Source organism: Ziziphus jujuba, chromosome 3 (assembly GCF_031755915.1).
Source record: "Ziziphus jujuba cultivar Dongzao chromosome 3, ASM3175591v1".
Taxonomy (NCBI): domain Eukaryota; kingdom Viridiplantae; phylum Streptophyta; class Magnoliopsida; order Rosales; family Rhamnaceae; genus Ziziphus; species Ziziphus jujuba.
This window is the reverse complement of record NC_083381.1, coordinates 4906992-4924205: the sequence shown is the minus strand read 5'-3', so window position 1 is coordinate 4924205 and position 17214 is coordinate 4906992. Positions and strand designations below refer to the sequence as shown.

General features: G+C 32.2%; 1 pseudogene; it reads left to right on the top strand.

Annotated features, from left to right (window-relative positions):
• Positions 1-12715: 12715 nt before the first annotated feature.
• Positions 12716-15556, top strand: LOC112492361 (lipoyl synthase 1, chloroplastic-like; annotated as a pseudogene).
• The last annotated feature ends 1658 nt before the right edge of the window (positions 15557-17214 follow it).

Below are 17214 nucleotides of genomic sequence, written 5' to 3'. Positions count from 1 at the left end.
CCATAGCGATTCAAAGAAGCAAAAAGTAAGAAATTATAGTCATCAGCTTTCGTACCAATCAATGGCCTAACAAGGCACAAAACACAGTACATATTCTTTCTTAAAAAGAAAGAGAGAGATAAAACTTAAAATTGAATAACGTGAACGTCCTACTAGTCCCAAAACCCCGAATGGGTTGTCTCACTGCAACATACTGAATCAAAAAGGTCTGTAGGCTCATGGCAGCCTCTGTTTCTCAAAGGCAGAGAGGTTCTGTAAAAGAAGGGGAAGGAACCAACGCTGTGTTTGGATTGAAGGGTGGAAAGAATCGATGAATTAAATTTACTGAAGAAAGGAAAAGGAGAAGAAACGAAAAAAAAAAAAATTATAATAGTTATTTGATTGGATAATTATTATAAAAGGAAAAGAAAAAGTAAAAACAAATAATTAATACAGTTTATATTTTTATAAATATATTTTAAACATAAAATATCTTCTTTTTTTTTTTTTGAATAAAAACATAAAATATCTTAATTAATTAGTTTACGGTTAATAAATATAATATTCAAATATTAAACAGTTTTATTAAAAAAAATTATTTTTCATATTTTTATTAAATTTAAATAGAAAATTAGATGATTAAAATAAAGATAATCTATTTTTTCCTTTTGCTTCCTTATCCTTTCTTTTCTTTTCATTTTAATAACCCAAACAAAAAATTAATTAATTTTTTTTTCCTTCAATCCAAACAATAAAATGAATAAATAAATAAACAAAAAGGGCAAAAGAGGAATTGCAAAATGAACAGCGCGGAAAAGCTAAAAGCTCTCGTGAGGTTACTCACAAATGGTTTCGTGAGGTTACTCACAAATGGTTTGCTAAAGTTATTGTAATAAGTACTTTTTCTACTGCATGAGACTTTTTTTTTTTTTTTTTCATTGAGAAATAGGTTTCATTGAAATCAAAAGAAGGCCAAACTGTAGAAACACACAAAAGGCACCAAAAAACAAAGTTCAAGGATTATAAGAAAAATCCTACCAATTATAAGAGGCAAACTTGCCAGAAATTGAATCAAAATCAAATTTGCCACACGTTCAAGAATCTGATCCCCACCTAGCTAGCACATGGGCAACAGTGTTTGAAGATCTAAGAACCTAACAAGAATCAAAAGCAAGCATATTATCATGAATAATTTCAACGGTGCTTAGGCTTTTCCAAGAAATTTGACAATCAACCAAAGTGGTGCTCTAGATTTTTAATCACAAATTGAGCTTCACTTTCACATATGACATGCCTCCAACCTTCCTCAAATGATTGACGAGGAGCAAGTTGAATAGCCTTAGCTTTTGCAACCTCAACGTTAATGACTCACTTCTTGCAAGTCCAAAGGCCAATAAATGTTCCCTCCCTATTGCGAGCCATAAACCCAAGAAAAGAAATTTCATTCCTTAAAGCAGCATCAACATCGAGTTTGACGAAACCTGAAGGAGGAGGGCCACAATGAACAAGGCCATGACTTTCCTCGACTTGGGTATGCATACCAACTTCATCAGAGGTCCTTTGGAATTCCAAGAATCTCTTATTTATCAACCAACTGCCTCTCTAGGACTGTTGGAATCTTTATAAAAAAAACATGAGTTTCTAGTCTTCCAAATTTAGTCTAAAGCCAAAACAAAAACAAAATGGAATCCTTACCATTTTCATTGTCATTAGAAAAGAGTCTATGAGGATAAAAATAGCTTCAAAAAGTCCAAGATGGAATCCCTTCTAATGAGAATCCATCTGTACCCGTACAATCAACAACTCGCTGGGGTGCTAATCCTGTGCAACTGAAAACCGAACCAATTACTAAGGCAAAAGCTAAGAGGTTTGTACTAAGGAGTCATGAGAAAAAGGTTTGTACCAAGGAGCCATGAGAAAAAGGTTTTGTACCAAGCTTTGGAATTAATAACCACTTGGAGACAAATGGAAGGAACCATGAAAAAAATGTTTGTACCAAGCTTTAGAATTAATAACTACTTGGAGACAAATGAAAGGAGCCATGAAAATAAGGTTTGTACCAAGCCATTACCATAGATTGTTGCATCAAAGGTTACAATCTTTATCTCAAGGAAGTAGGACCGTGGAAGACTATTACAATGAGATGGAGATGCTTATGACGAGATTAAGCATGAATGAAGACCAAGACAACAATGGCTAGGTTTCTTGGAGGCTTAAGCCAAGAGATTGCTAACTAAGTGAAATTACAATAATATGTGGAATTGGAAGAGATGCAACATGTGGCCATCAAAATTGAGAACCAACTTAATAGGAGGGGTAGTAGCTCACGGTTTGGAGGAGTTTCAAGCAGCAGGAGGACAAGTTCAACTAAATGGAGAAGCAATCCTATGTTTGAACCAAGACTAAAACCAAGACAAGATAAGGAAAGCTCCTATTGGCCAAGGAGGGACAATCTGGCTGAATTCATAGAAACACAAAAATCTAGTGGTAAGTTTGATCCTAAACCATCTAGAACTCATGATGTTATGTGTTTTAAGTGTCAGGTCCAAGGACATATTACCAACCAATGTCCAAACTGAAGAATTATGATGCTGAAGGACAATGTCCAATAGTGATGAAGTTGAAGATGAAGAACCAGGTGAAATCATGACTCAAAAAGCTTCAAGGGTCGAATTGAGCTTTGTGGTAAGAAAATCATTAACCGTATACAAGGATGAAGATTAAGTGCAAAGGGAAAACATCTTCCGTACTAGATGTGACATTCAAGATAATATTTGTTGTATGATTATTGATGGTAGAAGTTATGCAATGTTATTGCTACTGTTGTGGTGGAGAAATTAAGGTTAACAACAATCAAACATCCAGAACAATATAGACTTCAATGGCTTAACGATAGTGGAGACATGAAGGTAAATAAACAAGCCAAGGTAAAGTTTAGTATTGATAATTATGTGGATGTGGTTTTGTGTCATGTTGTACCTATTCATGCTAAACATTTTTTGTTGGGAAGACCATGGTAATTTCATAAGCATACCATACATTATGGTCGAGAAAATTTCATTGTTTTCTGATTTAAAGGTAAGAAAATTAAGCTTGATCTGTTGACACCAAAAAAGGTGTTTAGAGATCAATTGAAAATGCAACAAAGGAGGGAGGCCGAACAGCAAAAGGAGAAGTCCATTATGCCACACACGGCTTCAACTAGTATTCAAGACAGCAAGGCCGAATATCCTCAATCAGGTAAGTTTTCTAAATTCGAGAGTGATAAAGAGAAAGAGAAACCCAAGATGAGAAAGAGAGGAAAGAGAAGAAAAAGAAAAAAAAATTATCTTAGCGAAGGTGATATTAAAATGTCATATTTGAGTAAGAAACCTATGCTGGTCATGATTTATAAATATGCTTATTTAAATAATCTAGCTAATCCTAGAAAGCTTGTATTACCGAGTTCTATATCTTCTCTTTTGTGGGAATATGACAATGTCTTTTCAAAGGAGATTCCTAGTGGTTTACCACCTATTCGAAGGATTAGACATTAAATAGATTTTATTCCTGGAGCCGCAATTCATAATAGGCATGTATACAGAAGTAATCTCGAGAAGACTAAAGCAAACGTTGAAAGAAAGATGGAACAATATGCTAAGGTTGCTAATCAAGGTCGTATTAAGGTTATGTTTGAACCAGGAGATTGGGTTTGGTTGCACTTAAGTAAGGAGAGGTTTCCTGAACAACGAAAGTCAAAGCTCATGCTCGAGGAGATGAACCTTTTCAAGTCTTAAAGAGGGTCAATGAATATGCATACAAACTTGATTGGCCAAGTGAGTATAACGTGAGTGCTACATTTAATGTTGCTAATTTATCTCCTTTTTTTGCAAGTGATGACTTTGATTTAAGGACAAATCATTTTCAAGAGAAGGGGAATGATAAAAATCTGTCTGTACCCGTACAACCAACAACTCACTGGGGTGATGATCTGATACGAACCTAGGACGACCTGCTCCTAAACCCGTATTATATTAGTCCGGATCATAATTAAGTTCAAGTTCTAATGGAATTGACCTCAACCCCTAACCAAGCTGTGGTTAGAAACTTGGTATAATGTAGACGCCACAATAGGGGATGGAAAACCTATTGATAAATCAAGCTAAAACAACCAATTCTCTAATGGTGTTTTAGGTGTTCTCAAAGAACAAAGAGATAATTAATCTCACAAGTATTTTCTCAATCAAATCAAAGTTGTATTCATATTGAAACATAAGCCTTTAAATAGGCTTTGAAAGAAACAAAATAAACCCTAAAAACCCTAGGAAAAACCGGCCACACAATGAAAAGTTCTATGGTGGCCGAAATTCTCACTCCTTTCCTAATCTAATTTGGATTAATTAATTCTTTTATTTTGAATTAGGAATTAATTAATTTACAATGAAAATAATAAAATAATAAATTTTCTAAACTTATTGTTCCAGAAAATAAATAAATAAAAACTAAAAAGTAATGGTAATTTCCTAAAACAAAAAGTAGAATCAAATTAGGAAACTATAATACTAGCTTTTTGATTAAGTTGACTTTGATCAATCTTTGACCAAATTGAGCTCCAAATCAACTTCAATATGCTTTTTAGCATTCCAAATAAGCTGAATATGAAGTCCCACACGTTGCCCATGCTTGGAAGAGGAAGAAAAAGCCAACTCAACAAAATACAGTAAAGCCAGCACAAAATACAGTAAAAAAAAAGGCCAAATTTGAAGTTGTCCGTACAACCCCTTTTTGAATGCCTTTGAAGCTGGCTTGACTTGATTCCATATCCTCTTAGACATATGTATTGAATCCATAAAGAGTTGGAACCATGTCATGCTGACCGTTGTCCATATTTGCACCAAAACTGCTACCTGGGTCCATATTGGCTTCCACCATTTGGATGCTTAGAATAGGCTTTGTATTATCAAGTATGGACAAGCTCTGTTGAGATTGATTACCCATTGTATAAATGCTCCCAGGTTGTCCTTAAATCTCTTAATTTGAGCTCTTGTGATTCGCCTAGTCTTCATCCGTGTCGGGTCAGCATCCCAGCGGGTTATCAGTTGAGCGAGCTTGGGCGGAATCACATCATGATCCTATGGAACTTAAGATCGGGCCAATTACTAAGGCACAAGATAAGAGGTTTAAGGGCAATCTTGTTAGCTTCATTTAAAGAGCAATCAAATCTCTAAAAATAATATCAGAAGATTCAAAGCTTGTGCTGAGCATCCAAGTTGTGAAAGCCGAAATGGACCTAAGAAGCTGCTTTGGTACATATAAGGGCTCCATGCAGGAAGGATGGATTTTTTAGCTTATGAAGGTGATTAGGTTCACCAAGAGACCATGAAATTATGCCAAGGCAGAAGCAACACTGACCAAGCACATCATTTGCAAACACTTCAACATTGGCCGAATTGCACAATTTTGGCATTGGGAAGGAGTTATTTCGTAATCCAATCAAACTTTAATCATACCAATCAATGGCAGCGTGTGTGGACCAGTTCTAATCCTACTAGGCATTGTTCATGGTATGTTGGATCTGATCTAGAGCCTGAACTAGCCGATGATTGGATAAAGACAGCTTATTTGGAAAACTAGTCACAGCTACTTTCCAAATCTAAAATTTGAATTTTGTTTTAGAAAATAGTATTTTATTTTTTGTTTTTATTTACTTATTTGCAGGATAAATTAATTTAGGAAGGTTGATATTTTAATATTTTGATTGTAAGTTAATTAATTAAATTCTTTTTCAAAATTAAGGAATTAATTAATCCAAATTTGTTTATCAAAATACTTGGAAATTTTGGCCATTACCAAATATTTTTCTATGTTAGCCAAATTTGACTTAGTTGTTTTAGGATTTTATTTTTTTTATTCGAACCTATTTAAAGGCTTATTTTCTCAATAATATTCAGATCATTATTCATACAGAAAATTATTTATAAGAAGATTTCTCTTTGAACACCTAAAACACCAAATAGAGATCGACTATTTTAGTTTGATTTATCAATAGGACATCCATAAACTATTATGGCATCTTTATCATATACCAAGATTTTTAATAATAAGTTAATTAGGGGTCAAGGTGACCATTAGAATGTGAACTTAATTTTGATCCGGGCTTGTATAATACAAGTTTATGAGCAAGTCGACCTAGGTTTATATCACCATTTTAGTATGCATCAGCTGTTTTTTATGACTAGTTAGTGAAGCATTGTAATTTGTTTATATAATTGTAAAAGAAATTTTCGTTTTGATATTTGTTGTCAAATACTAAAAAGAACTCTTAAAAATTGACACCTAAAATAATTTAAGAAATATATGCCAACATTGCTAGTGCTAATACAAAATAAATCATTAATATGCTTCAATCAAAATAGCACTATAATTTTTTATCTACATACATGCATATACTATATTTTACAGGATAAGAAATCATATTTATTAATATTTAAATGTAGTTATTAATTCATTGTATCATTGGAATTATTTAACAAGCAAGATAGAAAAAACAAGAAATATAGGAGTAGTGCCTGATAGACTATCACACCTAAGTCTATATACTTGAAATGTGATAAAAAGCCATACTTATAATGCAAAATATAAAAATTCTGAAAAAATAAAAATAAAAAATAAACTCCAACATCCAAAAGGTCCTTCAAGCTAACTAATATAAAAATAAAAACAATTAAAACATCATAATCCTATGTCAAATCCAACTACCTTAAAACTATTGTGTATTTGAAACCATAACAATAAATAATGAGTATAAAACTCAATAAGCTACTGGATTTTTCATAAACACAAAAACAATAAAATACTTAAAATAAGAACAAATAATATTCAAAACAAATCTTTAACAACGTAAACATAATTTTCATATAGACCCTAATTGTTAATTACCTAGCGCATAACATAATATTACCCATTGATAATCCGTACCAACTCAAGTGTGAGACATGTAACAAGTAGGGAAAGATAAATTTTAAAAACAAGCGCTCATACCCGAAGATACAAGTCATACCCATACTGTGATCATCAATGGGTCCTCCCACTTGAAACAATAAATCTAAACCCGAAGGGGAAAAAAACCATAAATTACTAGAGAAACACCCTTACATAATTCATTTCAACACCCAAAAACATATCATAACATATCACATAAATGCCTACTAAGTACCAACAACCAGAGCAAAAATACATATATCAATAATCCAATCATTTATTTGTACAATACATATATATATTTCATAAAATATAAATTTATAGAAAAACATATCTAAATCAATAACATAAGTACATATGTGTGTATATATATATATATTAACCATTTTTGAAAAATATTGAAAAATGTATTATTCACTTTAAATTTTTTGTTAAGTTGATCAATTTATTATTAATTACAGTACATTAATCTTATTATTTTACAATAAATTTCATTTATTACATATCCATATATATTAATCTATGGAATTTTTATGTGAAATATCTTTAATAATAAGAGTTTCTTTTATTATATACATATTTTTTACCTTATATTTTAAAATTAAAAAAGAAACCAAATAAGAATATCAATCTTATTATTAATTACTGTAATTAAATTCATATTATTTTACAATAAAATAAATATAACAAAGCAATAAAAATATTAATGTGTAGATTATACAAATAAGAAGATCAATCTCATTGTGAATTATCATATATAAAATCTTACTATTTTACAACAGAATCAATATAAACCAATGAAGATATTAATATATAGATTATCAAATCTTTTTTCAATGCTTTTTATTCCGACTATCTTTTTTTTTTTTTAATTTCTAACTTTTCTTATATTAAATTCTCGTATATAATTTAGTTATTATTATTATTATTATTATTATTATTATTATTATTATTTACCCTATACACACTTTTTTACCTTGTAAGGTAATTTATTATTTTATAATAAAATAAATATAAGAGAGCAATAAAGATATTAATATATAAATTATATAAATAAGTAGATCAATTTCATTATTAATTACTATATAAATTTTTTTATTATTTAACAATAAAATAAATACAGCAAACCAATAAAGATATTAATATATATATTATAAATTTTTTAATGTTTTTATTTTGACTATTTTTTATTCCTTAGAAGTAATTAATTTTTCTATATTAAATCCATGTAATATAATGTTACTTTTACCCTATCAAAACGTTTTTATTATTTACCCTATCAAAACGTTTTTACCTTATAATGTAACTTTTTTAATGTTATATATATTTTAAGGAGATCAAATAAGGATATTAATCTAATTATTGAAATTTATATATATTAATGATATTAAAATTCCATTTGTTACATATCCATATATAAATATGTATTAGTGTATTTAATTTTTGTATGAAATATCTTTAATTATAAGAAGGCAAAGACATAATTGTTTCATGGATGAGTTTTTTGGAGTGTATTTAACCATATTAATAGCAAGAAATAATGAGGAAAGTGGGAGATGAGTTTTTTTTTTTTTAATGATTGTGGACAGAGTTCAAAAGAATTCCATGACGACACATGGGAGTTATATTCATTCATTACTCAACTTTTATATATTATAAAGTTTTATTTCTCCTTATTAAACTCCAACTATATTTCTTTCTCCTCAAAACCCATCTATAAGATTTCTAAATTCTCTACTTCTAATGGGTAAAATTGTTAGACAAAGAATAGGGTAGAATCTATTAGAGAAAAAATTGTGAAAGAGAAAAAGTAATACAATCCAATAACTCTCTCTCTCTCTCTCTCTCTCTCTCTCTCTCTCTTTTCCTTAATTTTTACCATTATTTAAAATACCGCTAACTCATAAACTCAAAATTTGAATATATATGAAAAAAACTAAATAATCTACTCGTCCCTTAGTATTTTTTTCTACAAAACAATTCAAAAAAAAGAAAAATCTATGTCACTTTCATATAAATGCAATTTAGTAAAAGGTTAGCAGTAAACTTAAATTTTTAGCAACAAAACCTAGTTGCATAAACACTAAACTCGAAGCATTTTTTTTTTCTTCATTTTTTAAGCTTTTTGGATGCATTGCTGTATTTCTACCAATTAGAATTAGAAATCCTCATTAGGTTTTTAGGAGATAAAAATATGATCAGGACTTAATTAGAAAAGAGGAATTTTTAATTAAGTGCGATAAAAAATCATTTTAAAAAAAAAAAGTACTTAAGAAAATGATAAAACTTTAAAGAAGGTTTGGATGTGAACATAAAAATTTAAGAATTTTTAAAAGGCAAATATATATACATATATATTTATATACTGTTAGATTATATTAATTAAAGGTCTACATTGTTTCTTAAAAAGCTTTGTTAAAAAGTCTTGTATTATGAACTCCCCTCATTGTATTTAACAATTCATTTTAGGGTAAATTTTAATTTAGTTACTTTATTTTTAAATTTTTACATAAATGCAACTTCTTTTTGTAAAATTTTCACTATAGCCTCTCATATTTTATTTTAATTTCACTTTATTTAATGCCTTGACTAATCAAACTATAATGCAAGGCATATAGGTGGCACGGCAGCAAGCTATCTACAGCTTGCATGAGAGTTCAATTGCTTTTTGAACTATTGAACTACCTCTTTCTACCGCCCTACACACTTATATATATGTGCATCTCATTTTAGAAGAAGATTGATCCCAGTTTTGGTGTTGAGAAAAATATAGAAAACAAAGAGAAAGAGGAGAGTATTAGCGAGAGAATTATAAAGGGATTTTCTTCTAAATATTTGTGTCTTTCTTTTGTTAGAGAGAGTGTGTGTTTTTCTCCTATTATAAAAGAAGGGGGTATTGTCAGTTATGCTCTCCTTATTTTAGAAAGAAATTATTTTATTCTTTTGCTATAATAAAATCCTGCTACAATTGCCAAATTATTTTGTGTGTATTTTATTTGATTATTTTCAACACAAATTCTTTTTTTTATCATTTCTACTTCAGCTATAATTGTGTGTTTTATACCTCAATTTTCTAATAGTGGTATCAGAGTAAGCTGAGTTTGCAACTCCACAAGTTCGACGGTTAACTTGGAAGAGAAGAGAACCAGCTTGGCACTCAGAATATATTATGGAGGACAATGTTGCATACTATCTTCTAATGGAAGATGGAGAGCCATCAACTTTCTAGGAGGCTACAAAAGGCCCAGAAGCTTCTCTATGGATGGCAGCAATGCAAGAAGAAATTGAAGCGCTCCATAAAAATAAGACATGGGATCTTGTTTCACCACCACAAGGAAGGAAAGCTATCGGCAACAAATGGATCTATAAGATCAACCGAGATAGCAATGACCAAGTGGAGAGGTATCGTGCTAAATTGGTAATGAAAGGATTTGCTCAGAAAGAAGGTATTGATTTTAATGAGATATTTTCTCCTATTGTACGACTTACAACAGTTCGTGTGGTCCTGGCAATGTATGCTACATTTGACTTATATTTAGAGCAGTTGGATGTAAAAACTGCATTTCTTCATGGACAACTTGAAGAAAAGATTTATATGGAAAGGATAACTTGGTTTGCAGGTTGAACAAACCTCTATACGGTCTCAAACAGGTGTCGAGATGTTGGTATAAGAGATTTGATTCCTTCATCATGAGCCTTGGATACAACAGATTTAGTTCAGATCCTTGTGCTTATCACAAGAGATTTAGTGATGGTGATTTTATTATTTTGCTGTTGTATATTGATGACATGTTGGTAGCAGGTCTCAACAAAGATCGCATTAAAGATTTAAAGGCACAGTTGTCTAGGGAGTTTGAAATGAAGGATTTGGGATCGGCAAACAAGATTCTAGGGATGTAAATTTATCGAGACAAAAAGAATAGGAAGATATGGCTTTCTGAGAAGAATTACTTGAAGAAAATTTTGCAACATTTCAACATGCAAAATTGTAAGTAAATTCTTACCCCTCTTCCTATTAATTTCAAGTTATCCTCAAGTATAAGTCCTAGCAATGAAAAAGAGAGAATGGAAATGTCTCGAGTACCGTATGCCTTAGCAGTGGATAGTTTAATGTTAACTATGGTATGCACAAGACCAAACATTGCACAAGTTGTGGGAGCGATTAGTCGGTACATGGCGAATCCTGGTAGAGAGTATTGGAATGCTGTGAAAAGGATCCTAAGATATGTGAAGGGTACCTCAAATGCTCCATTATGTTATGGAGGATCAGACTTTACTGTCAGAGGCTATGTTGATTCAGATTATGCAGGTGATCTTGATAAAAGCAAGTCCACCACGGGATATGTGTTTATTTTTGCTAGAGGAGTTGTAAGCTGGATTTCGAAACTACAGTCTATCATGGCTACATCTACAACAGATGTAGAGTATATTGCAGCTTCGTAAGCTAGCAAAGAGGCAATTTGGTTGTAAATGGTACTAGAGTAGCTTGGACACAAGCAAGAGAAGATAGCTCTATTTTGTGGTTGTCAAAGCGCTTTGCATTTAGCAAAGAATCCAGCATATCATTCAAAGACAAAACACATACGAGTTCCATTTCATTCATGAGAAAGTGGAAGAAGGAAGTGTGGATCTACAAAAAATCTATACTAGAGACAACCTGGCAGATGTTTTGACAAAGCCAATTAACACTAACAAGTTTATGTGGTTTAGATCCTCCATTGGCCTAGCAGAAACATAAGCAAGCATGGGAATGAAATGGCAAGAAGAAAGGATAGAAACGTTATAGCAAAAATGGATCTAAGTGGGAGATATGTGGCGGCATGTAAGCCACATTTGCTTATCAATTAAGTAAATTGACCAGTCAAAGGAGGTGCTGTAATTATAGCTGTTATTATAGCTTGCAAGCTTTTTCTTCTTGCTTCTTCAAAGGAGGTGGAAAGCTTCTTCATACTTCTACTAAGGTGGCAGCAAATCTTCTTATCCTTTAAGCCATTTTGTTTGACCAAAAAGGGAAAATTAATGTAAGGCATATAGGCGGCACGGCAGCAAGATATCTACAGCTTGCATGAGAGTTCAATTGCTTTTTGAACTCTTCCACCGCCTCTTTCTACCGCCTTACACACTTATATATATGTGCATCTCATTTTAGAAGAAGATTGATCCCGGTTTTGGTGTGAGAAAAATATAGAAAACAAAGAGAAAGAGGAGTGTATTAGAGAGAGAATTATAAAGGGATTTTCTTCTAAATATTTGTGTCTTTCCTTTGTTAGAGAGAGTGTGTGTTTTTCTCCTATTATAAGAGAGAAGGTATTGTAAATTGTGCTCTCCTTATTTTAAAGAGAAATTATTTTATTCTTTTGCTATAATAAAATCCTTCTACAATTGCCAAATTATTTTGTGTGTTTTATTTGATTCTTTTGCACACAAATTCTCATTTTTATCATTTCTACTTCAGCTGTAATTGTGTGTTTTACACCTCAATTTCCTAACAACAGAGAGCCCCACAAGGAGAGAGGTTTCAGGAAATTAAGGAATCGCTTTCCAGTTTGAAGTTCAACACAGTTTGTGAAGAAGCCTAGTGTCCCAACATTGGAGAGTGCTGGAATGGAGGTGGGGATGGTGTTGCCACTGCCACTATCATGCTTCTTGGTGATACTTGTACTCGAGAATGCAGATTCTGTGCTGTCAAAACCAGCAGAAACCCTCCTGCTCCTTATCCCATGGGACCCCTTAACACTGCTCTTGCCATTGCTGCTTGGGGTAGGTTCTCTCTTTTTACCATTTCCCATCGTGAAAATGTTGCCTTTTTAGACAAACAGGCTTTGCATATGAGCTATGGCATGTGAAAGTTAAAAATGGTTTTAGCTTAAAATTTTGGTAATTGTTTTCTGTCTTTGGATTATGTTTGCTAGGTTCTCCCTTTCACCATTTTGCAGATTATCTTGTGTTTCCATCATGGACATGTTATTTTTGGGACCAAATTTTCTATGCAAGCTTGCTACAGGATGTTTAGCCTAATATACAAATGGGTTTATAGCATGTGAAAGTAAGATACTTTTAGCTTTAAAATCATGATTCTGTCTTTGTATGATGAACTTTCTCTTTTGTGAATTTATTGTAGTGTGGATTATATTGTTCACCATTTTGAGTCAAAAAATCTCTATGCAAGTTACCGCTGGGTCTTGAGCCTTATATTCGATTTATGCATATGGGTCTATGGCTTCTGAAAGTTATGAATGCGTTTATAACTTAAGATGTATAATTCCTTCGTTGTATTATTGCCATCAACAATTGTTTTTCTTTGTGTTTTTTGCAGTGTGGACTATATTGTTCTGACAAGTGTAGATCGTGATGACCTACCTGATGGTGGAAGTGGACATTTTGCCCAGACTGTGAAAGCTCTGAAGGTCTCTATATCCATGTCTAGATATTATTTAGTTGCTTGCTGTTTCTTTGATCGTTGTTGGTATTCCAGCATTAGTGCACAAGATGTTGGGCTGAGAGCACTGATTTAGTGGTTAAACAACTATTTTTTGCAGGAACTTAAGCCGGAAATTATGGTTGGGTGTTTAACTTCTGACTTTCGGGGTGACTTGAATGCTGTAGATGCTTTGGTGCACTCGGGATAGATGTTTTTGCACACAACATTGAGACTGTGAAACGGCCTCAACGAATTGTTTGAGACCCTCGAGCCAGGTGAGCTACAATACTGAGTTTTATTTTTTTTTTTTTAAAAAAAAAAACTGATATCCATAATAGGAAACTTATCATAAGTGAAAAGTAACTGATTTATGTGAGCCAAAAATATGTTTGAAGATACTTAAATACTTGTATGGATTTAGATTAACCAACATCTACTGTTTATATGATTTTTTTTATCACTCTCAATTGGCTTTATCTGTAATGGCTTCTTAATTATTACTTGTGTAATGCCAGGCAATATGTTAGTTCACATCTATATTTCAAACTGATATTTCCAATTTTGGCTGATTTTTCTATAGACTTGCACCACGCCCTGAATTTTTGATGGTTTTAGAATTTTATTTAAGTGACTCTGTTCGAGTTGCCAATTTTAACACCCAGCATACATGAGCATACATGATTTAATCATGTCTTGGTTTTGGAGATATGTGATCTTGAAAGATATCATTGGAAATGTAAAACCTGTATATTGTGTGTTGTTTTGACATTCTAAAAGTAAAATTTTTGTCAATTTTTTTTGGGTATTATGCCATTTTCAGAAGCTATTACGACTTTTTGCTTTGGCTGGTTTTCAGTGGTGTTGTTTGGCTAGGAGAATGGGGTTTGATGGGTTTATAGAGATATAGGTAAGAAAGAGTGTAATGTGATGAGTTCAAATTGGGTCTCCATGCTGGCCACAGCTGGAGGGTGTTATGGAGGTGGGGTGTGGGTGGGAGGTGTTGGGGCGTTCAAGAGCTAGAGCAGTACAAAATACGCTCTTGTACATTAAAATAAGTACTGAATTTGTAGATTTATCCTATGCATTTCTCTTATTTGAAGCCCAATACTTTTACCTGGTAATGGAATATTTTTTTTTTACTACTTGGATTCTGCATTCTCTTTTTTCCCTCGAATTTAGGTTCTGATTATCAATTTCAGAATTTCTTATTGAAGCAAAATGGACATAAAAAGTATAGGTTACCTAAATTGATTTTAGAGATGGTTCTGCTATTTCAATGTTGTGCAATTGAAACTCGTGAATGTGAATGCAAATTATTGGGTTAGGGGTATGGGATATGTATAAAAATTGCATGCTCCTCCACCAACCATTCAATTGGATTTTTTTATACATCCAGAAAAGGAAATCTTTTCAGGGATTAATAATGCACAAAATTCTCATTTAACTAGGCTGGTTACATTTAGAGTTTAAGAAAAATGCCAAGAATTTAGGGGGAGAAAGGTTAGATGCAGAGAGACTCTTGACCATTCTAGGCTTTTTTCTGCTTGTCTTTTAGGATAAGCTCCTAGACAGGTTTGTCTTATCCATGAGCTTGTCTTAGTTGTTATAGCCAGACATCTGTTTTTAAAGATTATTTCGTTCTCTGTGAAGTCTTATTTACAATGCTAGTTTTGATTTTATATTCCATTTAATAATTAGGTATGAGCAGAGCTTATCTGTTCTAAAACACGCAAAGATCAGCGAGAAGAGTATGATAACAAAATCTTCCATAATGCTGGGTCTTGGAGAATCAGATGATGAGTTAAAGGAGGCTTTTGCTGATTTAAGGGCCATAGATGTTGATATATTAACACTTGATCAAGGGTTTGTTAATGATCAAAATTTCTTGTTATTAGTGTAGAGTAATTCTTGCATAAAGAAACTGTTTTAGCTTACCTTTGGATATTTGCAATGTAACCTCTTGTGTCCTCTGATAACTCTGTTTTGTAGCTGTTTCTGATCTTGAGGCCATGGTAGTTGTGTTATGAAAAAAATGGACATTTGCTTTAGTCCATCGTTAATGATGACGTTGTTGAATTAAAATTGGGTAAATTTTTCAGCCAACTCCATTGCACTTGACTGTCAAGGAATACGTTACCCCGGAGAAGTTTGCTTTTAGGAAGGAATATGGGAAGTCTATAGGACTCCGCCATGTAGCCAGTGGGCCATTGGTAAGATCTTTGTCACTGTTACTTTTCTTGATGAAAATGATTATCTTTTTATATCCTTTCTTCAATGCAAATCGATCTAAGGCGAGCATGGATTATTATAGTTGATTCTGGTACTTTTTATCATGAAACAAATGTATACCATTTTTGGACCACAGCTGGTGAATAGTTTTACTTGATGTGTAGCATAGCTTTGCGTATACCTACCAGTGTTCATGTCACTTTTTTTTTTTTTTTTTTTTTCTTCTTCTTATGGTAATTAGTGTTCGTGTCACTTGGTGAAGCTTTTTTCTATTATTTAATCTTTGGTTGGTTGATGTTTCTCCTCATAATAGCTAATTCCAAATACAATTATCCATTCATGAAACAACCGATTTATTTTACAATACGGAAAAAAATTCAAAATTTTCCAAATAATAGCTGGAAAATGATAGCTGTTTGTTAATTAAAAATATTGTATTATTTGTAAAGGAAAATGCAGACGTGCCAAATATAAAATTATAAAATATAATAGAAGTGCAACAAAAATAAAAGCAAAATATAAGAAATAAAAATGCACAAGAATATAACTTAATCAGGCATTTGTATTTAAAAACAGAACCACAGTATCATAAGAATCTTAAAGGGTTCTTGACATTAAAAATAAAATATTTAGAAAAACAAAAGAACAATGAAATCGAATAAAATTAGCTTTGATCTGGGCACATCCGGCGATGGTTTGCCTTGCCGTTCTAGCTGCTGGCCCAAAATTTCTTGGGCACTGCCCCTGACCGGCGCCTGCATCGTAAGGGTGACCGAAAAGTTGGATTCCAACAGGACCTAAGTGGGAGAGGGAAGTAGAAGGGGTAGAGAGGAAGAGAGAGAAAGAGAGGGGAAGAAGAAGAAGGGGAGGAGAGAACGTGGTTTTTTTCCCATGTGGGGGAAGAGAAAAATGAAAAAGAAAAGAATAAGAAAAAGGAAAAGAAGAGTAAATAATAATAAAAATAATATAATAATATAAAATGATATTATAATAATATTATATTATGTTTGGGAGACCCATGCCAATTTATAAATGCAACAAGTGGTGCATTCCATTTGGTGACACATGCTGTGTAAATAAAAGAGTCCTTTGAATATTTCATTCTTTGTAAAATCAGTTTTGGAAAAATAGCTATAATTTTATAGATTTATAATTTTTCAACAGTAGATCCAAATTAAACGTGTCATCAATCTACGGATTCATATTGATGAATACTATTGCATAGTATAGGATTCAATATCAAAATTTTCATAAATAAAAAGTCAATTCCAAACTTGTTGATCAGTTTGGATCGCATACTGTTTTGACCATAACTTTCTATTTTTAGCTGTGATTTTGGCGTACTACCAGTCTATGAACTTGTGTCATTGAGTACTTTTTCATGGTACCTCAGTCAACATGAAAATCCTCCCACAATAAAAAATCAACTATGAAACCCGTTTGGTCAATCCCCGATCAGCTTGAGTCAAACTTGGTTGAAAATTCAAATTCGGGGTACTTTCTCAAGTCGGGGTATTACAAGAAAAGCTTGCAAAAGTAACTTATCTTGTCCAAGCTAAAGAATATAGTTAGGATTCAGTAATTTAGTAGATGGAGGAGACGAAGAAGATATTGTTGGTCATGTA